The sequence below is a fragment of the Euprymna scolopes genome, chromosome 10 (genome assembly GCF_053919585.1).
Source record: "Euprymna scolopes isolate OS-2025 chromosome 10, ASM5391958v1, whole genome shotgun sequence".
NCBI classification, from domain to species: domain Eukaryota; kingdom Metazoa; phylum Mollusca; class Cephalopoda; order Sepiida; family Sepiolidae; genus Euprymna; species Euprymna scolopes.
The window spans coordinates 117,929,455-117,948,921 of NC_136491.1; the positions used below are offsets into that span (position 1 = coordinate 117,929,455).

The 19,467-nt window shown below is 35.3% G+C and overlaps 1 long non-coding RNA gene across 1 annotated transcript; it reads right to left on the reverse strand.

Moving 5' to 3' along the window:
- Positions 1-757: 757 nt before the first annotated feature.
- LOC145286238 (uncharacterized) lies at positions 758-8,423 on the reverse strand. The gene is made up of 2 exons (XR_013869131.1): positions 8,274-8,423; positions 758-1,523 (listed from the first exon to the last, which is right to left on the reverse strand). It is a non-coding gene; the product is annotated as an uncharacterized LOC145286238 (long non-coding RNA).
- Between the last annotated feature and the right edge of the window lie 11,044 nt (positions 8,424-19,467).

Genomic DNA, 19,467 nt, shown 5'->3' on the forward strand with positions numbered 1-19,467 from the left:
ATCAAGGAGCCCCTTCTTAGAGACTAGCATTTGATCTTTGTATGAGATATTTGAATATTCTGTTAACCACATGGACACTGTCACTGGAAGATCAAACTGTAACGAATTACAGATAATAACCCTGATAGGAGCAATGATTAAAGAACCATCGGATACATATAAAGGATTATACATAAAGACAATAAGTGTTATCATCGGGAGATCTCTTGATTTCTTACAACTAACTAGACTAAAATATGTAAAAAATAACCTCCCTACAAACCAAAACAAAATTGAAAAAGATAAAATAGTCAAGCAATTTATATTTCTATATTTACTTTTAATAGAAACCGCCCCAGAAGGCATGAAGCCAGCTAATGTAAGGAGCTAAAAAACTACTTCAAGGTAAAAAAAAAACCCTCCCCAACGATAAATGTTTGATGAAATAGATTCTGACCCAGAAACAGTAAGTTTCCTCTTTTCAGAAACATCGCTCATGGAATGTGAGAACTAAAGGACAAAACAAGGGAAGCAAGAATTAGAAAGCTGCCGAAAGTAAACCCAAGGTCGACGTCCTACTCTCTTCAAATTAAGCAAACGGTTCTTTTTTTTTAGTTTTATAGTTTTTACTGTAAATGAAAAATATTTGTTGCAATACAACAGAGGTCATTTGTGGATTTAAAGGTCACACGTTTAATCTATATTTAAGGACAGCAATATTTAATCTATTGAGATAAGGTGGAAATCAAGAATTAAAAAAAAACAAAAAAAAAACACGTAATATTTATATTATGCTTTTATTAGCTGTTTTTCATTACACATCTGAACTGGACACTATTCTCGATTAAAAGTAGGATGAAGCCTATTTCCAATTTCTGACATCAATGAAGTCTTTCCAATTTATAACGTGACGTCAATAAAGGGAGACAAATCATCACAAACTATTACAACATCTAACTCAACAAAAGTGGCGTCTTCCGGTATTATACGTTATAAATTGTTATTTTTCTTGTAGTCTTGAAATAAATTCTTAACCGAAAACCATTTATCGTTCATTTCCGCTCGTCGATCGCTAAGGTGAAAAATGCAATTACTTTGGCTATTTCTGAGTTTCTCGTAAATCTTGTTTGCTATAAATACCTCGCTGCTGGCTTTGAACATGTCGTTACTGATCTTTTCCCAGGTACCTTTGCGTTTTGATTCATCAGATTCCGAAGCTACCTCCTGCAGGTATTCCTCAACGGTTTCGAGCAAGATGAAGCCCCTCTGCATACTGCAATTGAACTGGTCAATCGACGAAACCTCCTTTCTCAAATCCATGCCAATAAACGGAAACAAGCTATTATCTAATTCCGAACGGTACATACACGGCGGACTGCTGGGACGGCTTAACGTCATGTATATATCCAAGAATTTAAATATTTCATCCATGTCCTTGGGGTCGTCAGGATAACTCCTAGTTTCTGAATTTAACGACGCCGATCTTTTTCTGGGGCTCGTCATCGGAACTCATTTACTTTCACGACAGCAAAACACGTGTTCACCTATAACGAAATATTCATTGTGTTAAAAGAAAAGAAAAGAAAAGAAAACCAAACAAAAAACAAAGGAATTACATTTCTGAATTTTTGAGATGATAATTGACTATTCGTATTATTTGGATTCTTCACATCTTGAGTGTTATTTTCACAACGTTGCTGTCGATTTAACCAGATGTATTTTGTCTAACTCGGGAATCTTTCTGGCCAGCTGGGGAATCCGAACAGAATTTCGAACAGAACCTTTCATTTAATCCACGGGAGTTGCATGCTCTTGTTCTTTCAGACATGATTGGTTAGAAATTCTAAGTAATTCATACTTGTATTTTGAGTGTTGCTCGCATTGAGGATTGATCCTTCACCCTCTAAAAGAGTGCAATTTACAACTGAATTTACTAAGAACGTTATTCACTACATCACAAACCCTTGCAAGGATCTGAAAAAGATTGGACGTTACATCCACCAAAACGTTGTGAATATAACACTCAAGATGAGAACAGCAGTTCAAAGAATTCAAATAATACGAATAAAATAATAAATAATACGAAATGAATTATATATAAGGAGAGTACTATTTTCTGTAATATGAACATACATCATAAGTACTGAATGATATATAGTCTTGTGGGGTAAGGTATGAACCCATATTTTCCAGTCTCTCCAAATTTAGATTACACTAATCTTAGACATATGGTATAAAAGAAATAGCAGAACTAATAAGGATCATCAGATTATTATTATTATTAATATTGAAGCATATATACTTGTATCATATATAGGGCATAATCACGCAGACACAACGGCTTTGCTTTAGATCACGAAAGTTAAGCAATGGTGAGCCGAGTCAATACTAAATGATGACTATTTGTGATATTGAAATGTTAAAGCGTATAATGACATTAGAGTTAAAGAGGACAATGTTGTCGCCCTCAGGGAAGCAATCTTGTGGGATAACATGCTCCACAGATCGGAAGTTCTTCGAAAGAAACCCTGCCCATGGAAATTCTGTGTGTTGTAATACACATGGAGGAAGAAATCGTAGTTCTTTGAAATGGTAGTAGGACGACGAGTTTTTGCTGTGAACGTTTTAGCAAGAGAGAACGAGGGCTAGGTTTAAGTTCCGACAAGTACTCCTTTTTTTCAAAGGAGTCACCACTTATCAAGGCTCGGAGACCACTCAAGGATAAGGGTCAATGAGTATACGGTAGTCAATAGGACAATATGGTAGTACTTGTTAGTAGTGTACATTTGGTAAATTGGATTACTTAAAGTGACGGCTCATCGAGAACTTGTTTACGTTGGACTTGAAGACGACCATATTGTAGTCAGTTGGAAAGCAGGGAAACGGAAGAGAGTTCACCAGGTGTGCAGTTCTAAGAAAGAAACTTTGTTCATAAAATTTACGCTTAGGTTTAGGCACAGATGGTGAAAAGTATTGATAGTGGTTTCAGCAAGACGAGTGTTTTTTCAGGCAAAGGGGCCATAGATTGAGCTCAAACGAGCACTTGCTATGAAAATAACGAAAGAGCAGAGATAGGCTCGGAGCCTTTCTTTTGTGGGAAAAAGGTTGCAGAGAAGAGAAAAGCCCATCCCCTACTAGGCTATGAAGTCTCTTTTGAACTCTGTCAAGGCACGATAAGATGCAATAGTTCTCCATCCTAAAACATATTTGGCTTTTATAAAGGTAGTATTATAGAAACTTAACGATAGAGTAAGATATATATAAGACTGGGTGTAACGAAATATAGATGCCGTGAGAAAGATACTGTGGGAACAGATGAGATTATTTTTAACTAGATTGCGAAGCTGATTTTGAACTCTGCTAAGACACGATAGCCTGCCCTGAGCGGCCCATTCCAAGATGCATCACGAATATATCATGTTAGGACGTATCTTTTATATAAACAGGAGATTGCCTCACGAATCAGGTCTTAGTTTGCCCCCCTCCCCATCATCTCACCCCCATTTGTTTTTTATATATATATATATAAAAAAAAAAAAAAAAATACTTTAAGTTTGTAAATATCATTTTGTTTTGTTTTTGTATATATTTCTTTCTTTACAGTACGAGAGTCGCCCGCCATCCCGATAAGCTGGGGAGCTGTCTTTTTAAGTAGGTCCTGGTAAGAATGTAGGCGGTTGTGGTATGATAGAATCTAGTATAGGTGTTTCTAAATAAAATACTTGCTTTCTAACGCAAGTTTAGCTAGCAAATTTAGCAAAGTCCCGTTTTCTTCCCCACTTCCCCCTTACTGGCCTTAGTGCCTAAGTTGTATCGGACCCCAAATGAGGGCCTGGCAGTAGATGATGCCAGGTCCGGGGCCGGTACGACTAAATAACTTGCCTCACGAATCAGGTCCATTCTGCAACGGTAGAATGATCCAAATACCTTTCTACCAACTTTAGCAACAGATTGATATATGTCTTTGTGCTTTTGCATTTACTGACCCGCGATTTGCACGAAGTTGGCTGAGGCTCGCCCAACATGATGTGATGGAATTAATCGGAAAGGGTCGACCAAGCGTTCCGCAATTTTTTACGATCGTGTGAATTTTTAATTTTTTTTTTATTTTAGCTAATACGAATCTATGAAGGCTACTTTATATAAATTGGAAGAAAAATAAAAAAAAATTTAATCGCGCAGGTTAGGGTTAAGGTAAGTGTTTAGGGTTTAGCTAGGGTTGGGTTAGGGTTAGAGTTAGGGTTAGATATATGTTTGTAATTTTATTTATTGTATGTCCGTGTTTTTCCTGTTTATCATCGCAATTTTCTCGCAGCAGTTTAACGTTTCGTGATCGGTCGTCATCGGCCGAGCACACCTGAGAAACTTCGTGGAAACCGTAAGTTGGTAAATGCAGAAGTACCTTTGTCTTCTATTTTGGATTTGAAATGAAAATCAGTCTTGCAAGTTTCTTAACACAGCGTCTTCCTCAATATATCAAAGTTGATTTCAAAAGAAAGTTTATTTTGTTTTTATAATAAAATGTGTGAAATAAATGTGATTGAACAGATTAAATATCAACGAAAAGTAGATCGAAATAGAACATTTATACAATTGAGGCTAACTTACAAATGGTGTAAATGTAAGGGAATAGTAGGAAGGTACAAAAATAAGACAAAATAAAAAAGAAAAATTGAGAGTAACATTAAGCGTAAATGAAAGGAAGATTATGACTAAGATAAAAAAGTGATGAAAATAAAATTTTAAACAACCTACACATGTTATAGGACGGCAAATTGTGTAGTAGAAAAGGGGGAATGGGGAGCAACGAAATAATTTAGGAGAATGGCCAGATGTAAGAAAAGGGCAATTGTAAACAAAGTAAAGGTCTTAGAGGCCGACAAATTGGAAATTGGGAGCAACGTACAAATATAAGAGAATGGCCGGGTGTGAGAAAAAAACAATTTTAAACAACGTAAATGTGTTGGAGGCCGACAAATTGCATGGTAGAAAATTGGGAAACTGGTTGCAACGTACACATGTAAGTGAATTGCCAAGTGTAAGATATTTTTTTTTAACAATATATAAGTCTTAGAGGCCGACAATTGTGTGGTAGAAAATTAAAAAAAATTGAGTACAAGGTACAAATATAAGAGAATAGCCAGGAGTAAGAAAAACAGAATTTTAAACGACGTAAAGGTGATAACAGCTGACAAATTGCATGGTAAGAAAATCGAAAATCGAGAGCAACGTGCAAATGTAAATGGCCAGGTGCAAGAATTAAACATTTTAATCAAGATACATATGTATAGAGGCTTCGAAATTGCATGGTAAAAAATGAGAAATTGTGAGCAACGTACAAATGTAAGAAGATGACCAGGTGTAAGAAAAAGAAAATTTTAAACAAAGTACATAGGATAGAGGTCGATAAATTCCATGGTAAAAAATGGGAAATTGGGAGCAACGTGCAAATGTAAATGGCCAGGTGTAAGAATTAAAAAATTTAATCAAGATACATATGTATAGAGGCTTCGAAATTGCATGGTAAAAAATGAGAAATTGGGAGCAACGTACAAATGTAAGAAGATGACCAGGTGTAAGAAAAAGAAAATTTTAAACAAAGTACATAGGATAGAGGTCGATAAATTCCATGGTAAAAAATGGGAAATTGGGAGCAACGTGCAAATGTAAATGGCCAGGTGTAAGAATTAAAAATTTTAATCAAGATACATATGTATAGAGGCTTCGAAATTGCATGGTAAAAAATGAGAAATTGTGAGCAACGTACAAATGTAAGAAGATGACCAGGTGTAAGAAAAAGAAAATTTTAAACAAAGTACATAGGATAGAGGTCGATAAATTCCATGGTAAAAAATGGGAAATTGGGAGCAACGTGCAAATGTAAATGGCCAGGTGTAAGAATTAAAAAATTTAATCAAGATACATATGTATAGAGGCTTCGAAATTGCATGGTAAAAAATGAGAAATTGGGAGCAACGTACAAATGTAAGAAGATGACCAGGTGTAAGAAAAAGAAAATTTTAAACAAAGTACATAGGATAGAGGTCGATAAATTCCATGGTAAAAAATGGGAAATTGGGAGCAACGTGCAAATGTAAGAGAAAGGCAGGTGTAAAAAATGGAACATCACAAGGAATATACATATATAAGAAACATAAGATGAAGAGAAAAGTACATTTTTTTACATGAGAATCATAACTTATCAAGGCTTAACGGCTACTTGAGGCTACGCAGGTCATCAGAATAACAGCATATTAATAGTTAGTGCGGGGAATGGATAGAAATGGATTATTTAGGGGACGTCTTAAGAACAATTTGTTTACATTGGCTTTAAGACCACCATATTGTAGTCAGCTGGAAAATAGGCCAGCGGAAAAGCGTTCCACAAGCAGGCAGTTCTAGGAAAGAAGCTTGCTTAATGGAATTTGTGTTTAGATATAAGCACAGATAGAGATGTAAGTAAACATTAATTAATAGATACGTGATGTAGTATGAAAAATGGTGAATGTTAAAAATTGCGTGGTAGAAAATTGAAAATTTGGAGCAACGTTAGAAAAGAAAAATTGCAAGAAACGAAGAAAAGTAGGTTGGAGAATAAAGTACATGGTTGGTTGGTTGTTTTTGTTTTACGGCATATCAATCCTTTTCAAGTTATTTAATGCCGAATCCGGTGATTTTGAAGAAAATATTTTGAATATAATGTTTCTATTTAACCCATAATTGGGACCCTAACAGGTACTACCACTTTGAGCCAGATTGTACCTGGGAGCAATGGCAATTAAAGTGTGGCTACACACTCACCAAAGCCTGCAAGCTGGAGCCTCACCACTGGATATAGTTTAAGGTCATATCCAGGACCGGGAAGTAGGAGAAGAAAAAAAGGGGGGAAGGGGGCTGTTGTTTTTGTTTTTGGTTTTGTAGAACATAGTTAAGTTTTACAAAAGAGAATAGAAAAAAAAAGGAACATCAATGTAGGTGCATTTCGTCTCAGGAAGCCAATAGACAGCCTGATATGGTAGCACCAGAGAGTAAAGTACAGTAAAAAAAAAAAAACGGAAATACGTGTTTTAAGTAAGAAAAGGACAATTTGAAGAAGCGTATAAGTTCAATAAAAGTTAGATATAGAGAGACATGCAAATGGAAGCAATTAGAAACTGTAAGCAACTTACAGGTGTAACAAGAGAGGAATTGATAGAAATTTTCAGGTATAAGAGAAGGAAAATTGATACGAAAAACAGATATGGAAGATGGATATGTACGAAAAAAAGAAGACAAGAGCAATGTTCATGTAACACGATAACAAGTATTTGATCATGAAAAATTAAACTTTGGGTACATAAGAGATGCCATCCTGACGAGATTCGATATTTGCAAAGATATGTTGAATTACAAGACAAATAAACATTATCATGAAACAGTTGTAAACAACTTTGATACCTTTGAGCATACTCTTTATTTGAAGCATCATTAAAAAATTGATTTAGATTGCCGTATATCTATCTATCTATCTATCTATCTATCTATCTATCTATCTATCTATCTATCTGTGTCTGTATGTCTGTGTGTGTCTGTCTGTTTTATAAAAGATCTGAACAACATCAGCACTATGTTTCATAGCCAAATCTTGAGCCTTTGTTTATATTAGTCTCCTGAAATATTTAAAAAAATTTTCTCAATTGTGCACTTTGCAGAGTTTCTCTCTCACTAGCCACACACACACACACACACACACACACACCTCTCTCTCTCTCTCTCTCTCTCTCTCTATATATATATATATATATATATATATATATATATATATATATATATATATATATATATATTAGACTTTTTAAAGCTTTTAAACGAACAAAATTTCGTAGACATGTACGTTTTTTGCAATTTTCCGTTGACTTAGAATGAGTACATTATGCCAAAGTGATGGATGAATATGGTTATATGTGTGCTCATTTTTGCATTAAATACTAATCCATATTAATCCTTATTGATTCCTAACCGTACACCAGGCGAATATCATGATACTTAGTTCGCTGCACCTTATCCTAAGAAAGATCCATGTAAAATTTCAACCAGATCGACGCAGTAGTTTTCAAGAAAAAATAGAATGGACATACAGACAAACTTAGAGAGAAATGATATAAATGAAACAGTTTCTACTCTGAATATGAATTTTTTGTTTTAATCTCAGTTCCAGTACGACAGATGGACCAACTTTATAAATAAAGAGATGAAGGGGAACAGTTGTATTAAAAACAGCTGTGCAAATCAAAGTGACATAGAAACATGAATACCGTTGAAAGTTTCTTCTAACAATCTAGTTCATTAGGCAAATGTCGACGACATGTTCATGAACGGATTTCGGGCTGCCCTTTTTTTCCGTTTCTCTTTTTGAAGAAGCTCGAAATATCGCTCCAATTACCAAGACAATATTTTTTCTTTTGTTTATGACACCTTGTTTACGTCACATTGAGAATATCTGCCGATTTAAAAAGAACAAAAATTTCAATTACATTTTTTTTTATTTTCTCGTTCTCTTTCAGTGGAGGAGAAATCCTTCACGACTGAGACAATTTTTATTTTCGTACCTTTTCTCCACGTTAAAAAGCGACCCTGGTGTCTAACTCTGTCCCGTGGGGAGGCATTGTAAATAGGTGTAATTTAGGAATTGTCTTACTTGTTTTCGATTCTTGTTAGATAGGGTTAAGAGTTTCCTAATATACCACCACGACTAGCATTCTATTTGGTTAATGTCTTATTGTCTATTTTCTTTATTTTGTGGTGGACATCATTTCATTAAATTTGGGGATGTTTTTGGACTTTTACATTTCATCTTAGACACATACATAATTATAATTAAGCTAATCTATTTTTGCGCGCGTTTAAAACGGGCAAAAATTATCATGCATTGACTCGAGATGACTGATTTATGCCAAATTAATCGTTGAATATATTTGTTAAAGTTGTATACACTTTTGAATTAAACACTAATCCCTATCAATCCTTAACTGTGCTTCGAACCGATAACATAGTTCGCAGCACCTTATTATGACAAAGGTCCATACAAAATTTAAGACATATCAGCCTAGTAGCTCTCAAAAAAAAAAAAAAAACAAAAAAAACGGACAGACAAACAAAGAGAAATATATTATTACAATAGAAATATATTATTACAATTGAAAAATGCGAGCATAAAAAGTAATATGGTTAAGCTTAAACATGGAAAAGTAAAGGACTAGTTGTTAAAACTGGAAAAGAAAAGGACAAGATATTCTAGTAAAAAATATAATAAATTTATAACTTCAAATATTACAGCATTAAGAATTGATTATATAATGTTATGAATTGAATTAAAAAAATTCTTAATGCTGTAAAATTTTAAGTTATAAATTTATTATATTTTTTACTAGAATATCTTGTCTTTTTCTTTTTAACAACTAATCCTTTACTTTTCCATGTTTAAGCTTAACCGTATTACTTTTCATACTCATATTTTTCTATTGTAATCCATGATTTTTCCAGGCTTCCAATAAATTCACTTGTTCTTTGTTTAATTTCATCTTATTTTTTTGCCCCCCATAAACACAAATGTAATAACAATGTACGGCACTCGTCTGCTTTCAATAAAATCCCCCAATTATCTCCCTTTCATGCTTTCATTCTAACTTTTTACTTCTCTTTTCGAATTATTAGCAACAGTAGTCGCTGAAGCGACGTGGAAACCAGTCATAAAAAAGCGTCACTCACCTCCTTACATATTTTTACGATTTTGAACACCAGAAAAGTCATCATAACTTTTGTTTTACTGAACGAAAATTGAAAAAAAATTATTCACAATAGCGCTGAGAAGATGATCTATAAACTGTAATAATTGTTTGAAATTTGGTTAGAAAATTGAGTGAGCAGTTAAGCTTTAAAGGCGTTTTCTAAATGACTAAAACTGCCACTTTACCATATATATATATATATATATATATATATATATATATATATATATATATATATATATATATATATATATATATATATATTCTTAAATTAAGGAATTGTATATAAAACAAGAAATATTGAATAAGTAAGATTTTCACAGAAATATGTATGTGTGTATATATATATATATATATATATATATATATATATATATATATATATATATATATATATATATATCGTTAGTTATCATCTTCTTCTTCTTCTCTTCTTCTCTCTATTATATATATATATATATATATATATATATGTATGTATATACATATATATATATAAATAAAATGAACTCATTTTTTCCTGTCTGATTTTGACATTAATAGGATTAAAAATCAAGATATTTCATGCAAATATAATATGCACAAACGGCAGGACAATATCTGAGGCGTGTTATAGGCTTATTATTTCTCAAATTCCTCGATAATCTTAGACTTCTATACTTTTCCTGCTGAGAAGTCACGGCCAAAATCGGTTAAGATCAATGGAAGTGGTAAAATGTTTTCTCTCTAATAAATTCCTCTTCCCTCTGCCACCACTTAACACCGTTTGGGGATCGTTCACAAGGAACAGTTGAGAAGAGAACACCGGTTTGGCTTCGTAGTTCTTTCATGTGAAGTTATTTAAAATCACCGAACTAAGCTGCAGTGCTCTGTGGCGTAGTGGTTAGCGTGCTGGACAATTCACATTATATTTACACGTTCGTGCCACCCTACCGTAGTCGTTTTTTTTTTTTTTTCCTAAACAACTGGCATGGACTTTTCTTGGTGGCCGAACTGTTAACGTTGCAGATGTTTTTGTTTTTTTTCACACTTTATTTTCCTACTTTTACTCATGACTCCGGGTTTGATCCTTCCTACTTACCTACCATAACATTTTTTAAAACTCCCCCCCCCGTCCCGGAAACAAACACTCGGGCAACGCCAGGTACCCCCGCTAGTTCTAAATAAGAAAATGTATTTAATTCACATCCATTGTATTTTATTCATGTTTTATGAAGTACGTCTACGAAATGTACTAGTAAAAGTACCCGTCGTTGACTGGGTTCAAAAACAGCCTACAGAAAATCGACTCTGATTTATTAAAGTATGATAAGTTATGAAAAGGAAGGGTTGTAAAGAGATAGCTTCGAATTGGGAGTATCAAAACCAAAGCAAAAATATGATGAAAGTAAAAATAAAATAGACAAACCCCATAATTTATTATACCATACCTGTTCACACTGAAACACTTATCACAATATTCTGTGGTTCTATATTAAAAAACCTTTTAAAAGTTTGTGACATATTTCCATTCTCTGGAGGTCAGGCGTGAACGAACACCCCACAATTTTATTATACCATCCTTATTTAAGTTAAAACATACTTATAAAAGTATTCTTATGTACATCTATATCAAAAACACTTGTAAACGTTTTTTTTTAATTTTAATTTTTTTTATTTCCATACTTTGTGAACCAGGCGCGTACGCAGACCCCACAATTTTAATGAATCATCATTATGCCAGATCAAACATACCCATTCCTGTGTCTCGATACATCTTCTATCATTATATGCGATCAGTTTTCTATAATAGTCTACCATATAGGAGCCTATTCGTGACCAGACACACACAGACGTTCAGCTTTATATTATAGATATATATATATCGAAGAAACATTCTTTGTTTACGAACATAAGTAAACTTTCACTTTTACGTATATATAAAATATATATTTTGTGAATGTATGCATTTTAATTCACTATCTTGCTTGTGTTTATCATTTAACATTTCTTTCGCTCATTCTCACATAAACCTAAAACAACTGTCACAACAAATGTCTCCCCAAAATCGGCCCTTTTCACAAAAAAGTCTTCTCTCCCAATTGGAACCCTTAAAGAAGGACCCCAAAGCTGAATATAAAAATAACTAAGGCATTGGTGAATCTCTGTGTGTCTTCTGATAGAGTTCAAACCGGCTTCGTAATCTAGTAGATGATGCCCTTTTCTCTTCCATGCCACCTCTTTCCCATAGCAGAGACGTCGCTGTCTTGTTTCTGCTCTATCGCTATTTCATGGCAAGTGCTCGTCTGAGCTCCAATCTGTGGTTCCCTATTGCCAAACCTTCACAAAAACACTCGACTAGCTACACCACCTATCAATAATTTTCCACACTCTCTACCTGTGTCTAATTCTAAATGCATTCCATGAACAAAGTTTTTTTCTATAACTGCGTGCATGTGGAATACTGCTCCATTGGACTGCTTCCTGACCAATTACAATATGGTAGCCTTCAAGCTCAATGTCAACAAGTTCTTGTTGATCTGGCCCCTTAAATAATCCAAATTCTACCCAATCTAAAACCATTAGCGATTACTAAATTACAACCTTACATGCATTAACCCTTATTCTCGAATAGTCTTCAAGCCTTGATAAGTGGTGGTACTCTTGTAGAAAAACTTGTGGTGCCGCTATTAATGGGGTAAGTGAGAGTGTATACTAGTGGTTGGGAATGTTTTCACCCGATTATCTTTAAATATGACAAAAAAGCAAATAGTGATCAGGACTAAATATTAAAATTGAAGAAAACAATGAAAAGTAAACTTTTCTTTTCCAATATGTCCCATATGGGACTAACAGAACATCTTTAAGAAACTCTGGAGATTCAGTAAATTATTAAATATATAATTTCATAAACTTTATTCATCTTTTCAAGAATATAGTTACTCAAAAATGATGACGTCATAAAGAATGGATAGTAGCTTTTGGCAACTTGTAAAAAAAAAAAAAAATAAAGCTGATTTCATGACGCCATCATTTGTTTGACTAGTAAGCAAGCCTCCGATCTTTGTCAATTGTTTTATGCCGGTCGTGTGTGCTCTTGTGTTGTTCATGGCCAGCGCCACATTGAGGCTTAACTTTTTGCTGAATTCAGTCCTCATGGGGAATTTATTGTATAGAAACAAGCAACGATACAGATCTTAATTTAATATGAAAGGAAGAATTGCTGGGTAAAACTTGCGGAGAATGCTCTGTTTTACGATTGTTGTTACAATAGAACGGAAATTTAAAGTTCGTTCCGTTTTTAATTCGGTACAATTTTACATTACATCCAACTCATGGTTCACATTCAACATGTAAACTTTTATAGGTTTTCGGGTATGCTAACAAGGTTGGGGTGTCTATTCCAAAAGCCGTTCTTAACATGGGGGGTTGGGGTGTCTATTCTGAAATTCGTTCTTAATATAAGGAGGTTGGGGTGTTTATTTGTTGTAAGCATACCCGAAAACCTATAAAAGTCGACATTTCAAATATGAACGGTGAGTAGGACTTATGTTAAAAAAAAAAAAAAAAAAAAACAAATACGAAGAAAGTTTGACCAAATTGACTTTTTTCGTTTAAAAATTAAATTATTTCGTTTTTGTTAATAAATTTTATTATTCTTTCGATTACTTTCGATTTTTGGGGCACAATAAAAAAAGATTCAGACGGAATAAAATTTAAATTTCCGTTCCATTTTGACAAAAACCGTAAAGTAAAACATTCTCCGCAAGTTTTACCAATTGCTGTTGCCTCGATCGATATCTGTCAACACTTATCGGTTTATTTCTTTAGCTCTTTATATCAAGTAGCTTCACGCGTTGTCTGGGGCGATTTCCATAAAAAAAGGACACAACAAAATATTATGTTCCTATTAGGTGTGAGACGAGCCAAGTTGGTCAAAATAAGAAATGACTAAGTGAGAGACCAACAGACCCACGTTCCCGCGATTTAAAGGATATAACCCTAACTTTATGCCTAATTGTACGTATTTAAAACAAATATGATTTGTTTTCATCTACTGTTCCCTTATCTGTATATGCCTCTTCTCTTTTTTCGCTTTCTCTCAGTTTTTTCTTTCTCTTTTGATTATTTACGGTATTCATCACCCCTTATCGCAATTGATTTACGCTATTCGCCGTTCTGCCACCAAACATTCATGCGCATATGAAAAAAGAGTGCACAGTGACAAGCAAGCAAGTAAGATAACCAAAAACAATGCTACTAACGTCCGAAAGTATCCTGTACCTCTATAAGGCCACCGTTCACCCATGTATGGAGTATTGTTGGCATATTTGGGCTGGTGCATCTGCTACTAGTCTCTCGCTCCTAGACAAGGGCCAAAAGAAGGTTGCTAACCTGATAGGTCCTGAACTGTCATCTAAGCTTCAGCCTCTGTCCCATCGACGAACTGTTGCATTCCTATACCTGTTCTACAATTATTTAAACAGTGAATGATCCGACGAACTGCACGCACTTGTACCTCCTCGATGTAAATACCCCCGCCATACCCGACAAGCAGCTAAATCCCACTCCTTTACAGTAGAGATCCCTAGATGTAAGACAGCCATCTACCCCAGTAGTTTCTTCCCCAGAACCGCTAGACTTTGGAATTCCATTTCGGGTCCCTGCTCCCCCAACTGTACTGACATGCAGAAGTTCAAGTGTAGCGTGAACCGACATCTTGCTTCCCAACTCCCCACATAGTACCCATGTAGCTTATGTCCCTGATAGTAGCCCCCTACATCAAAGTGGCAATGTGCCTTGTTTGGGGTGAAAATGTAATAAAAAAAAAACTTTTAAAAAAGGTAACAACAAAGTTTTAGTAGTATACTAACATCGACTAAATCTTTTTCTCATCAAATCTCCCTTCTCGTACAATCGGTTCTTTCTATCGCTCTAAACATTTTCTCACAAACCAATCTCTACAAATCTGCTATCAAACCGTGTATGGAGTGTTGTAGTCATATTTGGGCTGGTGAATCTGTGTTCCATTTGAGAGTTCTTGATAAATTGTAGAAACGTATCTGTAATTTAATTGGCCTCACCCTTTCTTCTTCACTGCAACTTCTCTCTCACAGATGTGATGTAGCTAGTCACAGTCTTTTCTACAAGTACTATTATAGTATGCGTTCCTTAGAATTGTCTGATCTATTCCCGGCTTCCTTTGTTCCAGCTCGTTTGACTCGTTGATGTAGATGTCTTCATAAATTTGCTGTTTCAATACGTCATTGTAATACAGCTTCCTATTCAAGTATCTTCTTTGCAAGGACAGCAATGTTGTGAAACTCTCTTCCTGCTCACTGTTTTCCTTCTACCTACAGCCTTGGTCTTTTCAAGACTGAGGTCAATAGGCATCTCCTGTCTTTGCAATAATCAGCTTTCGTTCTTGTTTGCTCCTTACATCAAGTGGTTTCATGCCTTTTCTCGAGCGATTTCCATAAAAAAAACTAAACCCCAAGTTGTGTAAACAAAAACACCATAACAAGGCTTCATCCCCTATCTCCTTTCCTTTCTCTCTCTCTCCCACTCTTTCGAAATTGATGGCCTTATTCACCTATTGTGGCGTCACCGATAATCTCATATATCTTTATTCTAGTGGATGACGTCATCGTTTATCGGCATAAAAGAGAAACGGTAAATATGAACCCCCATTGTCAATTTTATCCCAAATTTGAAGTTTGTAAGTATACTAATCTTAAAGTAATTATCGGGCAGATAGACACATAATGATCGCACATAAAGGTGTTTTCATCCGCGCGCGTACCTATGAAGTGATAAAGATTTTGTGACGTCATCCACTGACGTCATCTACTGTACACGGTTATCCTCGACCTCTATTTTAATAGGGGACGTGTCAAAACGATAACGCCATTCAATGTGCTCGGGGATATTTAAGCAAACAAGACCTGCAGAATATTCGTAATTAGAGGTGTGCGTGCGTGCGTGTGTGTGTGTGTGTGTGTGTGTGTGTGTGTGTGTGTGTGTGTGTGTGTGCGTGCGTGTGTGTGTATGCGTGCTTGGTTAAAAGTTAAAAGTTTAGCGAAAATACATTCGTGACTAAACGAAAGCCTGGACTGGATTAACCGCCTTTAAAAAAAAAAATTCTCTTTGTTTCTCCCCAAAAACCTTAACTTCATTCAATTCGAGTTAGGGCTCCAATATCGAGGTCACTGCAAAGAGCTCCCCTGTAAGAATAATAATAATAATAAAAAATAAATAAATGAATAACAAACAAAAATACAAGAAAAAAAAACACTAAACAAAGACGACTGAAGTGTTTCTGTGGGTTACAAGACGGTAATATTGCAAAAGTCCACTCACATTTCTTTTTCTCTCTTTTTTTTTGTCCTTTTCCTTTTTTTTTTTTCTTTTTGCTGTTGTTGAAACCACTTCCATCGACCAGAAAGCAATGACTCGGATATGCCACAAGAGGATCTCTGCAGTCTCCTTTCTCCATCCTGTTTTCTTTTCTGTATAGTCTTCACAGGATTTTCAAGGAGGTCTCAAAACCGCCTCTGTAATTAAGCCCACGACTTCATTGTCGTCGCAGTTCGAAAAGCCGCAACGCCGCTTGTGTCGGTGGTACCTTTTCACGCAGACGCCGGCCTTTCTTCATGTGAATTCTTCTAGAAAATTGAATGCAGGCAAGCAGCAGCAAATTGGTCTTTTTCTTCTACTTCTTCCTCTTGCCTTCAGCTTGCCCGGCTCTTTCGACCGTCCAACCATTCGCTGCCTCGCCAAACAAAGGCAGCCCAACTTTTGTGTGAGTGAGTACATGCGCTGCTTAATCATGAAATAGTCGATCTCACCGCCATTACCATCTGAACAATTCTTTTACTCAGCTACACTTGTTGTGTGAATATATGTGTACGTGACCGTAACGGAACAATAGCCGAGCAAAACCGGTGTCAGTCGAAAATCGCTCACTAAAATAAAATTGTTCCGCTTCCCAGACCGGAGTTCCTCTGGTGTCGCAGAGTTAAAAAAAATACTTCGGCAATATTTTACATGATATCCGCGTGTATTATAATTGTTAAAGTTTGTTTTTCTGTCAAAAATATTTGTAAAGTAAAAAAAACATTGTCATCTATTTTTCTAAAAGCGTAAAGAGATGAATAAATATTAAATAAAGTAATATATTTTTATAGCAAAACAGAGTAAATTTTTACAACGTATTATAAACACCCCAACCTCTCCATGTTAAAAACGGCTTTCGGAATAAACACCCCACAACCTCGAAAGTCGTTCTAAATATGGGAAGGTTGGGAGTGTTTATTTCGAAAGCCATTCTTAGCTTGAGGTAGTTGAGGGAGTTTATACTACGCTGGGGCATTTCGTAAAATACCCCAAACATATTAAGAACAGCATAAAGAAATGAATAAATATTAAATAAAGTAATATATTTTTTATAAAAAACAGATTCAATCCGTTGAAAAGCAATATATCCTATTTTTCTAAAACTATAAAGTGTTGACGAACGTCGGGGTTTCCAATTGTTGGGGGGGGGGTTGCATAAATCCCCTGAAACAATTAAATAAAAAGAAATACACTACCAAATAATGTAAAATAAACTTTTGCTTATTTTCGTTAAAAGAAAAGAAATTACTTTTTAGTGTACGCCAAGGTGGCAGTCGGTATGAAAGAAGGAAGGGAGGAAGAAGGTGAAGACTTGAAAGTGTGAGAGAAAAAGTCCGACTACATGAAAGCTGTCATTTCAGCTACTGAATTTAACTCGGCGAGCGTTGCTGTCAGTGTCGGTTATCCTTTTCTCTGGCAAAAAAAAAAAAAAAATGTTCTTCATGCCTTTTATATTTCTTTAGCGGCCCCCAGAGACTTGCATAAATAAGTTTTTTTGTTTTTTTTAAATCGAGCCCTGATTGGTAAAAAAATTCCTATTTGAGACCAAAAGAAAGTGCTTTCAGCTACGTTGGCCATTTCTCAAGCGTCCTGCTTTTTTACCCAAGAGGTTTGGTGTAGGTGAATGCTGTAATTCCCGCGAAATTAATTCATAAATTTTAATGTGTGTGTGGTGTGTGTGTGTGTGTGTGTGTGTGTGTGTGTGTGTGTGTTAGAAAAATAAAATAAGAAACTCCACAAATACTCTCCCCCAAGATTGGAAAGAATATGGAAAAAATATATATATATTTTAATATGTAATATATTCTTTAAAATGTTCCGTGCAATGGAATCTTCTGTCGAGGTGTGGCGTTCATATTTCGTTTTTCAGCTTCTTCATGTTCTTTATGCATTTGTTCCTGTGGAGGAACTGCATGAGGATGTTCCTCAATACATGCAGGTTTAACCTGATCAATAGCGATATTATCTTTCTTTTCTTTCCTCAAGATACTAACAAGAGAGGAACACCAAGTTAAGTACATATATCTATCCGAGTTGTGTGTAACCTCAATATGTAAATTTAATCCCACTATTTCTTTCGTTTATTTGCTTTGTATTTTGTTACATATCCAAGTACTTATTATTAATATCCTATTCATTTATTTTAAAAGAAATTAATTACTAAAACAGATTGGTTCTATCACAATACTTAATAGATACACAATTTCTTAATGTTAGAGGGGAATCGATCTCCAACCCTATATTATATATTCAGAGTAAAATGATTATATATTTAGAATAGAGTCAAACCATGTAACATACTCGATATTTTAATCAATGCGGGAGCGTAGAAATACCTGGTGTAGAAACCAGGCATATGGTTATCCCCTTCGGTGTGATGAACCCGTATATCTTGCCAGGTCATTGATATAGGAGAAGGAAAACTCTCATATTAAAACAAGGGGAGGGATGCCTCCTAAGTCGTGGTAGACAACCTTCCTAGAACTGGTGACTCGAACAAATTCTCCGGTTTGCTAAACTAAATTGCTTGATGAGTACATAGGCTCTGCATATCGCCGGCTTGCATACTCCTTTGTCTATTAGCTCGGCGCAAAAGTACAATACCAGACACTCGCCAGAGCTACCCTATCCCTATACCCATTTTTCTTTCTTTCACAAATTGAGCAAATTGGGTTTGCTTGCATACTACTTGTGCTCAATTGGCTGGTTTGGACAGGTCTTGTGTGAGAGGTTGAGGGTATCTGATTGACAATTTGTCTGGCTGTTATTTCCGACTGGCAGTACAGGAGCCCTAACTCATTGGTATCAATTAGTGCGGCTGCTTTATCATCAGTTGTATAATATCAGGATAGTTGTAGCGCTATGTCATGCATGGAAAAAAACCCTGCTACTATCTCTGGTGGGGTTTCTTGAGGCCACAACTTTCTAGGCAGGACTCGGCTAATGGACCATTGTGTGTGTATACTTGGCGTCAAAATTGGTCTATTTGTCTCAATACTTCCCCCCTTACCTGAAATTAAACAAAAACATGTGTTTGGTGACTTTAATGTCCACAATAAAAATTGGCTTGATTTCTCAAGTTGCACAGGGGCAGTTAGATGCTCTACTTATAGATTCTATATAGCCCATTCCCTTATACAGACTGTAATGTTCCCAACTCGCCTCCAAGATCGTTAATACCAGCAGGCTTCACTTCTAGACATTCCTCACTAGAGTACTCGAAGATTGTGTGACTAATGACCACAGTCCACTTGGAAAGGCAGGCAATCTAGTGGTATCAGTTGACATCACACTTAAATCCCAATCCCCAAGGTGAGGAGCCTTTGCTCAAAATAACAAGATACTA